Source organism: Atta colombica, unplaced genomic scaffold (genome assembly GCF_001594045.1).
Source record: "Atta colombica isolate Treedump-2 unplaced genomic scaffold, Acol1.0 scaffold125, whole genome shotgun sequence".
NCBI classification, from domain to species: Eukaryota; Metazoa; Arthropoda; class Insecta; order Hymenoptera; family Formicidae; genus Atta; species Atta colombica.
In genome coordinates, this window is record NW_017259212.1 from 3680363 (window position 1) to 3692072 (window position 11710).

Sequence of the window (11710 nt, forward strand, 5' to 3'; positions counted from 1 at the left end):
AACACTTTAAGAGCCTTAAGACCTTAATTATAAAAAAAATCTAAATAGTCAACTAAAAAAATTAAATTTAGTATAATATTTTACCTTTGTTAATGTATTTAACAGCCTCTATTAATTTTAGAAAACTTTCGCGATCGCAAACAATGCTCTTTTGAGATCGCAACGGACTTTAGGATAAGGCACGCTACTCCGTGTACGAACAATGAGATGTTTCAATTTCTTTCATTATCTTGCTTACAAATTACTTTTAACTTTAATATCATATTTAAACGTAATTATATTATTAAGATCGCAAATAGACGAGAAAGAAATTGAGAACATGCAATTGCACGATACATGCGGAGAAGCGAGAATTAACCAATTGATAAACTGAATATTTTTCAATCGATTTTATTGAAAATAATACAACAAAATGTCTCATAATAATAATATAATAATAATAAGAATATAATAATAATTAAAAATAATTAATAATTATAGATACGTACTGTTCTCTACTCGATATCTAGATAATCGCCTTAAAACATTGTTTAAATAATATTATCATCGTCATTTTAATCAATGTAATAATAAAATAATAATAATAAAGGCAATAAAGTTAATAATAATAATAATAATTATATCATAGAATAATGTATCAATAAACAAACTTAATAGACTAATTACTCGTTAATCATTCGTCATCGTTCTCGATTGCTATCAATGGATCTTTTACTTTATCTAGTCATTAATAATGGATAATTAATTAATTCATTAATTAAATTACACGTTGCTTGGATATGCACATAGAGATATAAAGTCGTTTTTGGTCCCACCTAACTGCAAACGTTATATTCATACAATTTTTTTTGTGTTTATCGCTTGGATCGCTTTACATGTGTATGCGTGTGTGTTATACGTGTGTGTGCACGTGTTGCAAATAACTACTGTCCCGCTATCGGTAAAGCTGTCGTTTCTCTATTTCCCTTTTGTCCCCCGCATCCATAGTCCGAAATAGTCTATCGCGTATACACATGAACAGCATTGTGTGTGCGAGTGTATACACTCGAATCGTATCTCGCGGAACGCGTGACAGGATATCCCCGAAAAACGGTACCGCGAAGAATGACAAACAAAAAATAAACAACGTAAAAGGGGGAGAGGGGGGGAAATGAAAGAACGAAAATCCCGTACCGAAAGTTAAATACGCGTTCACGCCATTTAATAAAATATACATACACACATTTATAATATGTGTATACACACATATGTATATATATATATATATATATACCCACACACACGTGTGTGTGTGTGTGTGTGTGTGTATGTATACACATATATATCACGATTATATGTATACATATCGCTTTTCTCGTGTCCCGTGCCTGTTGTTTATCTAGCATTTCACTTTTCCACCCTTCCACCCGTGATCTCGGTGCCGTTTTTCCCGTGTCTTTCTTTCCCTCTCGCGAACATCCCTTTTGTTATCACTGGGGACGAGTCTCGCGTTGTTGGAACATGTTCTTCTCGTATTAATATCCCCCCCCTTCCCGACCCATCCCGTTTTACAACTGGCATTGCGTTCTTCTTCCGCACTTCGCTTTTAAAGTACGCTTAAGTTTACCTAATAACATTATACTCTCACTAGATACATCGCCGTGCGAGGGTAGACAACGTTCACGACATGACATCTCGATCTTCCCGACGTGTCAACCCTCGACGAGAGGTATTTCTTTTTTTTTTGCTTTTTCCTACTTATTTCCTTTTTCACTTATACAGCCAATTGAATATAATTTTTCGCGGGACCGACACCATTCAGTCGCCGAATAAACCTAATTAATTTTTCTTATTAAGGCTATGCCGCGCAATTTCTCGCAATTTGCAATTTCTCGCACGAATACTGGTTTATATCAGTCTCATATTTCTTCCGCCGAGTCTGGTCGAGCCGAGGACGGAGCGTCTGCGTTTCCTCGGAACGGTCTCCGAGGAAACGCGGGACGACGCGTCGCGGCTCTTTGCCATCGATTCCTCGTCGTTGGCGCCATGTATTTAAACCAGACTCCGCGTATAATTTAATGCCAGTTGTACGCTTTTTTTTCGGAGACGAAACGGTACGTCACGTTCATCTTTACGCAAAGAAAACGTGCGCTCGTAGAATAATTCGCTAAATCAGGCGCTCAGCCTCCTTTGGCGTTCTAATTCGTCTTAATCACATAATAAGTGACAATAATTAACAATAACAATTTACAGGAAATCGCGCGCTGCGCGAAAACGCATTTTTTCCATTGGCCTTCGTCACACTTTTCAATTACTTTTCTTATCTCTTTTCGCAATCACAAATTTCTCTTATAAGTTAGAATTTAACAAATAATTTTTTTCTATACATATAAAAAACCAATAACAACACAAATGTTGCAATATATATTTAAATAAGATATTAAATTCTGTCTGTTGAAATAAAAATGTAAGTACTGTGATTACAATTCTTAATGCAACATTTGATGCTATTGATTAAGAATCGCCTCAATTTAAAAGAAGTTATATAAAATAAACAAACGAATTAATTTTAATTAAAACTTTTGAAGAAGATACGAGCGATTATTTTTGTATTGTCTAATTTCATTGCACGAATAATGACGTTTACGACTTCTTTGTTTCCAAATAAAATTTGAGAACTCAACGTTAGTCAGAATGAAATCGACTCGGTCCGGTTTTCGATGCAGCCATATCAATTATAGTTGCGGAATTATAAAGCAATCGCGTCGTCCACGAACTAGTAACGAACTCACACGCAACGATCAACAACGTCAAAGCAAATTTACATCGCGGCGTCGCGTACACGTTACACGCTCGCATTTACCACTAATTTTCGCCCCTCGACGGGATCCCGAAATCGGGTGAGCGCACGTTTTCCACCTCGTCTCCCCATATCGAGCTTTCGCGAGCGAGCGGCGCGAAACAAGACTTCGAACAAGAAGGATTTTCGCATATCTCTCTCTTTGCAGAATTTCAATTCCATTTTGTTAGAGGATAAGGAATCTTTTTTGAGAGACTATCGGTCTTGAACATTAAAATCTCCCCCCCCCCTCTCCCTTCAAGTTCGTCAGGAGATCGCGCCGCATCTCTCGTTTGGCTCGTCTTTTCGTATCGTTAACATACTTCAAATAGTAATATACCTCACAACCATTTTGACAACAATCAACCGTCAACAAAAGAGCGTTCCTACCTCAAAGAACCTTCAAAAGGTGCGCCACCCAGCCAGCGTCGACCTCCGGCGACACTTCCGACTTCACATCCTCTTTTTGATTTGCCGACCGGAAGATGGCCGAATTCTTCCCCTCGTCGATGGCCGGAAATCGAGCTTGCCGGCTGACGTATCACATGTTCGAAAACTACGAACCACGTACGCATCGCGATCGTTTCATCACTCTCGCATTCATTCACAGATCGCACAACAAAATGCCCTTTGATTTCTTTTTTTTTATCGATCTCGCTCTCGCTTTCCGCGTGCTCTCTCATCCGCGCTTTCTCACTTTCTTCCCTCTTTCGCTCTCATTCTCACGTTCGCTGTCCAAAACTCTTCTCGCGAATGCATTTCATACATTTCACACATCATATTTGTCATATGAAAGACGCTCGAAAGGCTTACATGAAATTGGTTTTACCATAATTTTGCACATTATCATAGACTTTTGCTCCTTTTTATGCCGAATTTTTCTCGTCGACATGAAAAAGCTTTATCAGCAAAAACTATGTATCCGATGCAATATTCGCAACGAAGTGGAAAATTATCGATAATACGTGACATTCGCTTTAAAAGTCAAACTCGTAACGTTTTACATGATTAGAAGAAATTTTGTACTTTTCCTTTTTTCATGCCGAATGTAGATATTAAAAAAGAATTTAATTAAAATCCGCGCTTTTGGTAATAATCGGTCGGAATGTATCTTCGATAGCATTTTAATATTCTCCGATAATAATATGGAGATTGAGACTGCGTGGACTCCAGCTTCCGATAGTTGAAACCCGGATTTCAGGATAATTTTTTTTTTTGCCTATAGCCGTATTGGAAAACGTGGTGTTCGATTTCCATGCGCGTTTAAAAGGCTCGAGGATCGGCGTCGAGTTAATAATATCAATCACGATGACTACAGGCAGAAGGATAATCATATTTCATAGATATATTTTATAGATTTCCATATCACGCGTGATTGCTATTTAATTCCCGAGAGCGCGATTAATAGAAATCGTGTATTATTAATAGAAACGTTTTTTTTTGTTTTCTTTCTTCGGAAACCGATAATACAATGCCTCCCGATTAAATCAGATATCCTGACTTGGCATTAACAATTAATAGTATCAATAATCCTTGGTCTTCAATTGGTTTATTGCGCGGTGCCAGATTGGCTCGCTTCTCCAAAATTGATCGCCATCCAATTAGTAGCAGACGACCGTCGATGAATTTCCACTTCGCCATGCCTCGTCAATTATTACTCGCCTAATTCTCCCCGCGAACGTCCTTCCACAATCGCATCTTGTCGCACGAAATGCGCACCGTTTTCTTTGGCGTCGATTCATCGTCGATTCGCGCATAAATCTCGTACCAAGATAAGACTTTTGGTGCAATGGCGGATTCGATAACGATAAACAAGTTAAAACAAGTTAAACAGTCAATTATAATCCTAAAATATTTCAGATATTACATCAATACATTTCAATAACGTAATATCACGTAAAGATATCACAAAATTTTGATTACAAATTGTATTTATTAATATCTTTATAGTACAATATCCATTTTTAATTCTTCGTAAAATGTTTCTGTAATTCAGGAAGTTATTTAGGCATTTTAATTAAGCCCCTGGAGCTGCAAACCTGCCTTTGCTTCGAGATCATCGTTGACGATGCAATCGACGGGATGAATCGTCGCCCCGTGTCGAACGTTCAAACAAAGTCATAACGAAAGTAACACTACTAATTATACACTTTAAAAACGATTCTATTCTAATTACATCATATTACGTTTGTGTACGTTAACTCGGTTTCGAAATTGCTCTCGCCCGGCGCATGTACGCGTATTTTACGTGTGTACCTTCTTTTCCTATTCCTCGATCGACCAGTGATCGAATACCGGCATAATTCCTTGTATATTTTTAGATTCTTATGCGATAGATGCGACAAAAATGTAACTGTTATGCTCGTGCGACACAATTTGCATAAGATATATATTTTTCCGTATCTATAACATAGAAAAATGATTACATTCGCCGAAACACCAATTTCGATCTCTGCTCATGATTACCTCGTTCCATCGAAAAACGATCAGTACATTAATTTGCAAATACGTTGTTTTAGCTGTCTCGTACGTGTGCATCTTGTGTGTGTGTGTGTGTGTGTGTGTGTGTGTGTGTGTGTGTGTACGTATAGGCGTGTCGGAATGCCCTGCGATGTTCGCGATCGATCTTCGCCGTGTTTCCTCCGGCGTGCACTGTCTTTCACGGAACGGGAGTAAGGAAAAGTTTTCGGGCCGGAAGGAGAAAGTGCAAAGGATGCACGGTGACGTGCCCACGCACTTGTATCTTGCTGTCGATTCTGCATTTAATCGACCGACCCTCGAGATGCTCTTAGATAAACCTGTCGCACTGTCGTTGAGCGATGAGATAATATAATCGTCGACGAGATCACGAATGACACGTATGCCTAACATGTCGCATACGTATGAATGTATTTCGCGGTGTGTAGATATATGTCCGTATATGTACACACGTGTTTGTATACACGATATATATAAACGACAGCGCCTATCGCAGTAAGAATGATTGATAAAACGATATACAATCGCGATCTAAACAATAAATGGCGACACGTATTTCAGAGATCGTGTGTTATGTGTGTATGTTTGTGGTTGCGAGTGGCTTCGTATATATAGTATATATGCATATCTATATACCGCGTTAAACGCGCCTTAAATTTCTCCCTTCCGGTACGAAACGATAATATATAACTGTAAAATCCATGTAGAATATAAAAAATATTCTCTCGCCGCCTCTATCTAACTATATGAAATGCTGCACTAAGACTGTATACTTCGTTACGAACGTATATGCGTGTGTATACCCGCGTGTTCGCGCTTGTGAATGTGTGTGTGTGTGTGTGTGTGTGTGTGTGTGTGTGTGTGTGTGTGTGTGTGTGTGTGTGTGTGTGTGTGTGTGTGTGTGTGTGTGTGTCCTGCGAAAAAATGTGTACATGATCATGTTGCTTTACGTACGATTTTCCTTTTCAAGCTTACGGGAAAGTGTTTACGTCTAGATGGGGTGGTGGGTTGGAGCGAGGCGGATCGTCGGATCGAGATCTCTCAATTCTCATCTTGATCAATCCTTCATGTTTCTCTTAATATTAAATATTTTAAATTTTGATTTATACATTGTAATTTTTCGTACGACCATATTGTCTAAATTTTGTAACTCATTCGGACGCTAATCGTCACGATTGCTCTCGTATTACATTGGCCATAAAAGCAATCTTTCAACGATCATTTGGCATTCGATGGTTCTATTATTGATACATCGATTTCGCATGGTACATTGCGCTATAATTTACAGTCAAGACAACAATTATCACAGCGGCACCAATTATATCGATAAGACGGGGCTCTCAAAGTAAAAACGCCTATAAATAAATAGACATTTATGCGATAATCTAATAACAATCAAAAAAGTCAATGATTAAATCGACTTTTGTTATATTTTTATGCTGTCGTCGAGACGCTCTATTCTTTTTTCGCGCTCGATTAAAACTTCCTTTTTAAGAACGTTGATAACATTGCAATTTATCTCGAGTCGAGAGAAATGTTCGATCCTCGATACGCCTCAGACTTAGCTTGGGTACCTTAATAACTAGAAGATACATCGTTTAAATCAAAAGGGGGAGAAAATCCGGGACAAGGGTGTCCGGGAGGGAAAGAGGGGAAGAAAAGGGCGGAGAAATCGAGGGTAGAGCGTAAAGGTCAATCGAGCATCGGACGCTCGATCGAGAAGGTACGAAGGTACGCGATTGAGCGCTGCGGGATACGCTTTATTATCCCGCCTGCGCTGTTGTGTTGTTGTTGTACTTGACGAACGATCACGAAGGGACACGAGAACAAAGAAGAAAGGTACAAAAAAAGACGCGTTGTTAAACGTTACGTCGGCGGGCTGTAACTGACCCGCTCACTACTGCCACCGTTGTAGAGAACCCGGGTCCTCCCATGAGGGATTGAATCGAGAGGGTTGAGGGGTTGAATGGGGTTGAGGGAGTGCTTCGCTTAAGAAACAAGCTTCCGCCGTGCTGGATACAATGATAAAAACGACGGCGCCCGAAAGGCGCGCGCGCTCGATAGCGCCCGCGGTGTTTTATGTTTTTACGCGATAAGACTGGCTCTGCTGCTTGATTAGCTGGGGGATTAATTAACGCCCTGTTTAAATGGGGTGCCCTGGTGGCCGAATCGCCGAAAGGTCGACGACCATTACGTTAGCGACTCGTCGCGCGCGATCGATTCTAAGATTGTTTTCTTCCGCCTTCGGCAAAAAGGCGCGCTTGAAACGAAGGGAAGAGCAATATAAGTATAATTCGATCGGCGTAATAGACAGAATTAAGGTTCCCAACTATTACCCCCTTATATGTTTAATATCGATCCGATCTGTGAGTCGCATTAAAATTTTCTCGCTAACGCGATCGACGGCATTTCGAAGATTCGGACGATTGTTGTGCCTTCAAAACATCTATCGTGTTATATGGATTCATTTGAGGAGTAAAACAATGGATAATGTACATGGCGGCTATTAATTATACGATCGGCATTTCGATGTTAATGAGAATGTTGACATTTAGTGACTGCAAATGAAAATTAACAATTCGCCTTCGCATTGTTACTGAATATAAATCTAGCACTTCTTCTTAAATTGGTTCAAAGTGTTTCGTACTGTGTTTCTCTCGATAATAATGACACTAATGTAGTCGGAGCATCGAGATCAATTTTCGAAACGCCGGTCGTAGATAGCCGCGTAAGAAGTCCGTTAACACTTCTGCGAATAGATAATCATACGATCATCATCGATGAGTATTTAACGTAGGATCGTGGCTGATTAAAACGGATTTCTAAGCGTGTCCTTGCCTATGAAGAAGAATCGGTCCGATCGACCGGAGATATTAAAACGTGTTCTCAATTTACAGAAAAACGTATATACGTCTACGCGGTATGTACAAATATGATTCGCGCAATCTATATACAACCAAATTAGAATTACGATTTATTTAACGTTGGGCCACATCGTCGTAAAGCAGCGTGGATCTTCTGTAATCTTGATATAGGCTCGCTGGATCTTCTCATCAATATTCATTTCTTATTAGATTTAGATATTATAGATGTATAAAAGACAATAAAAAATTGTCTCTATCTTTCTTCAAAATATTTCTTCAACATTTTTTGGAACATTCCGCAATTCGAATAATGTTCCCATTAAAATTATTTACTTCACTGAAATATATTTTGTTTCGAAAATTTATATTTCTCATAACAACTCGTAGTTAACTTGTTTCGTTGATCCTGATGTTTTTTTTTTTTTCAATGAAAAATCAACGGGTGCCATTCGCGGTTTGTTTTGACTTGAAAGAGAGAACTGTGAGACTTTGCTTACACGTTTCTTCCCATTTCCTTTATAACTTTCCAATATCTCAGAAGACACGCGTCTTTACGGTGCCTTACCATTGTCGCGCAAGGTGGGCCAACGTGCCTTCCGTGCACCTGCCAGGAAAGTTCGCGGAAGAGCAACCTGTGTAAACGGGGAGAGTAAAAGTATTTTCGGGAGACGCGCAATCGGAGACCACAGACTGTCGTTCAATTATACGTTCGGTGGTTAAGCGGATCCCGCATACGCGAACATGGCTCTAATTGCGGCTGTTTGCATGCCGACGAAAACAAGAAAATATGTCGATCGACGGATTACAATATAAATGCGGCTGTTTTTATATATCGAGCCGAAGAAGAGACAAGAAAAAAGAAAAGGATCGCAGAAAAATTCGCAGTCTATACCTCCGCTGGAATGAATTTACGTAATTTTCTACACACCCACGCACGATCTATTTGTCGACCTCCTGATGGTCACATAGACTCGCGCGAGAGCGAATTGCTGAAAAATACGAGTTAAGAAACACGGTGGAATGATCGTGGAATGACAAAAGACCCATGAACAACGAAAGATCGATATCATTCGAACGAAATTTGATCCTTTTGCGAATTTAAAAATTCATACATAAGAAAGATCAAAAATCGAACATTTGTTTACGCAGATCATGAAGGAGATCGTTAGGAAATTAATAATGAGATGTCCAGAAAGATAATATTCATTTTTTTTCGCCTTCTTTGCCTTCTTTCTCCATTTTCCGTTTTGCATTGATCTCTCGATTATGATCATATAGCTACACATTTATAACATATGTAATTTTGATTGCTGTAAACGTTCGACAAAATATTACGTTGTGCAGAATATCTAGGAAAGACATTGAAATCTTAACAAACTGATGCGATTAAGTAGAAAATAAATTTAATTTAATCAATGTATGTGATACATACAGCGAATTCAATTACAAACACTAGTGTGTGCATTTAATGAATATAAAAACGTCATGTACAAATTGATATAGATGTGTGTTTAATATAAACAGGCTAATCACAAAATTCTCAATATACTTAATTGTTCTTTGGTAAAATATAGTTTTAGAATTTAAAGTATTTACATTTTACTTTTACACTCAGACCGATGTACAACGGCTTTAATGTGCATCAGTGCGCTAATGTGTCCAATCGAATTTGCTAATGTGTAAATATAAATGTACATATGTTATGTTTCTTTTCATTTGAATTTGTAAGATTTTAGTAAGTTGCTGCATATTCAAATATGTTTTTGTTCTTTCGATTTGGTCAGTTTAACAGCACGTACATTTTTTAATATTTTTATTCCGATCTAAATTGATCAATAAGTGCAAAGTTCGAAAATAGATTTTCAAAAGTGTAAAAGATCACCGCATTGCGCCGATATTCGCATAGGGAATCGTTTTAGTGAAATGATGATACTTTCAAAATGCCTTCGGGACGAAAGCCGAGTTCTGCGATAAAATTGATGAGAGAAAAGAAAGAAACAATAAATTGCACAATCAATATCGAGCCAAGCGATTTCAAAAACTAATGTATTATTTTATCATTGATAAAAAAAGCAGATCAAAAGAAAAAGCTACATGGAAAGAACGATTTTGCTGAAATATCTAAAAATTTAGCTAAATAGATCTAAAAATAATTTTGTTGGACTATTAATTATGTAAGTTACCCAAATCGCACGCGCGCGGTTGCTAAAATGCCAAAACTTTTGCAGTTATTGTGCTTAAAATTTCTATGATCAATTTCTATTTTGATTATCCAACAAAATTATTTTAAGTTAAAATTATTTTAGTTCAATAAAATTACTTTCAGATCTAATTGTGTTCAGATCTAATTAAATTTTTAGAAAAATAGTGCTTTCATATACAATTTTTAAAACTGTAGTTTGTTTTTAGACTACTTTTCTTTAACTAATGCAAAACGTGATACAAAATTTTGTGCTGTGCAAGAACTGTGTTTTTCATTTATTGTTTTCGATAAAAAAATAACCTTTATGAACGATGATTAATTAAGATTATAAAGAAAGGATGCTCTCAGAACTGCGCGAGCAAAACGGATATTGATCGTCATGATTCCGTACGGATATTTAATGACAGCGATAATGCATAACGATGATGACGATGATGATAGTGATGACGATGATGAGGATGATAAAGTTGAGAGTGATAATGATGATGTCGGTCAACCGTCGTCGTCAGCGAACATTTGATCGGCGCGTATACGTATGCATACATACATACATATGTATGTCGTAATAAGTAAGTCGTATGTACCTACGATATCTGTTGGTTTTGACGCACGCGATCCGGCAAACCACCCACGAATCTCTGCGCGAACACGCATATACAAATGCAGATGCATTTGTATATGTAGATATCCCAGTCGCATCGGCTTTGCATATAATCACGTACGTGATCGTTTCAACAATACCCGCGCACATATATGTATATATGTATAAAGTTTTAATTTTTATCTTTTATCTTTAATCCTCTGGAACCGATGTAAGTCTATTGGACCAATTCAATTATAAATTTTTTTTACAAAAATGTCAATTCAAATTTCTTTACGTTTATATCTGTAAATTTGAATTGTTTTTATTAAAATGTATTAGTGTGAAAAATATATAGTGTTCATTTTTTATATGCTAGAATTTCTTTGAAATTTTTTGAAATTAATTAATGCTTTTTAAATGATATAAATTAAACGGGTCTTATAGACTCAATGTCAGTAAGAGGCTCAGTTTTTCTTATTAATTTGTAATTAGACTTACTTGATGATAACGTAAAAATTATATTTGTCCAGCTATAGTTAATTATTAAAGTAGTGGTTTTGTAGTAAATAACTTTTAAAGTTATCATTACAAAATTATCAGTTTAGTGATTAATTGTAGTTAAAAAAACAATTTTTATTTTATCATCAAGTTAAGCTTAGATTATAAATTAAACAGAAAATGGAAAATCAGACCTAACAATGAATGTTGAATTATCAATTTTCAGCTCCAGAGAGTTAAATTACGTGTGTTGCGTATGCAATAAT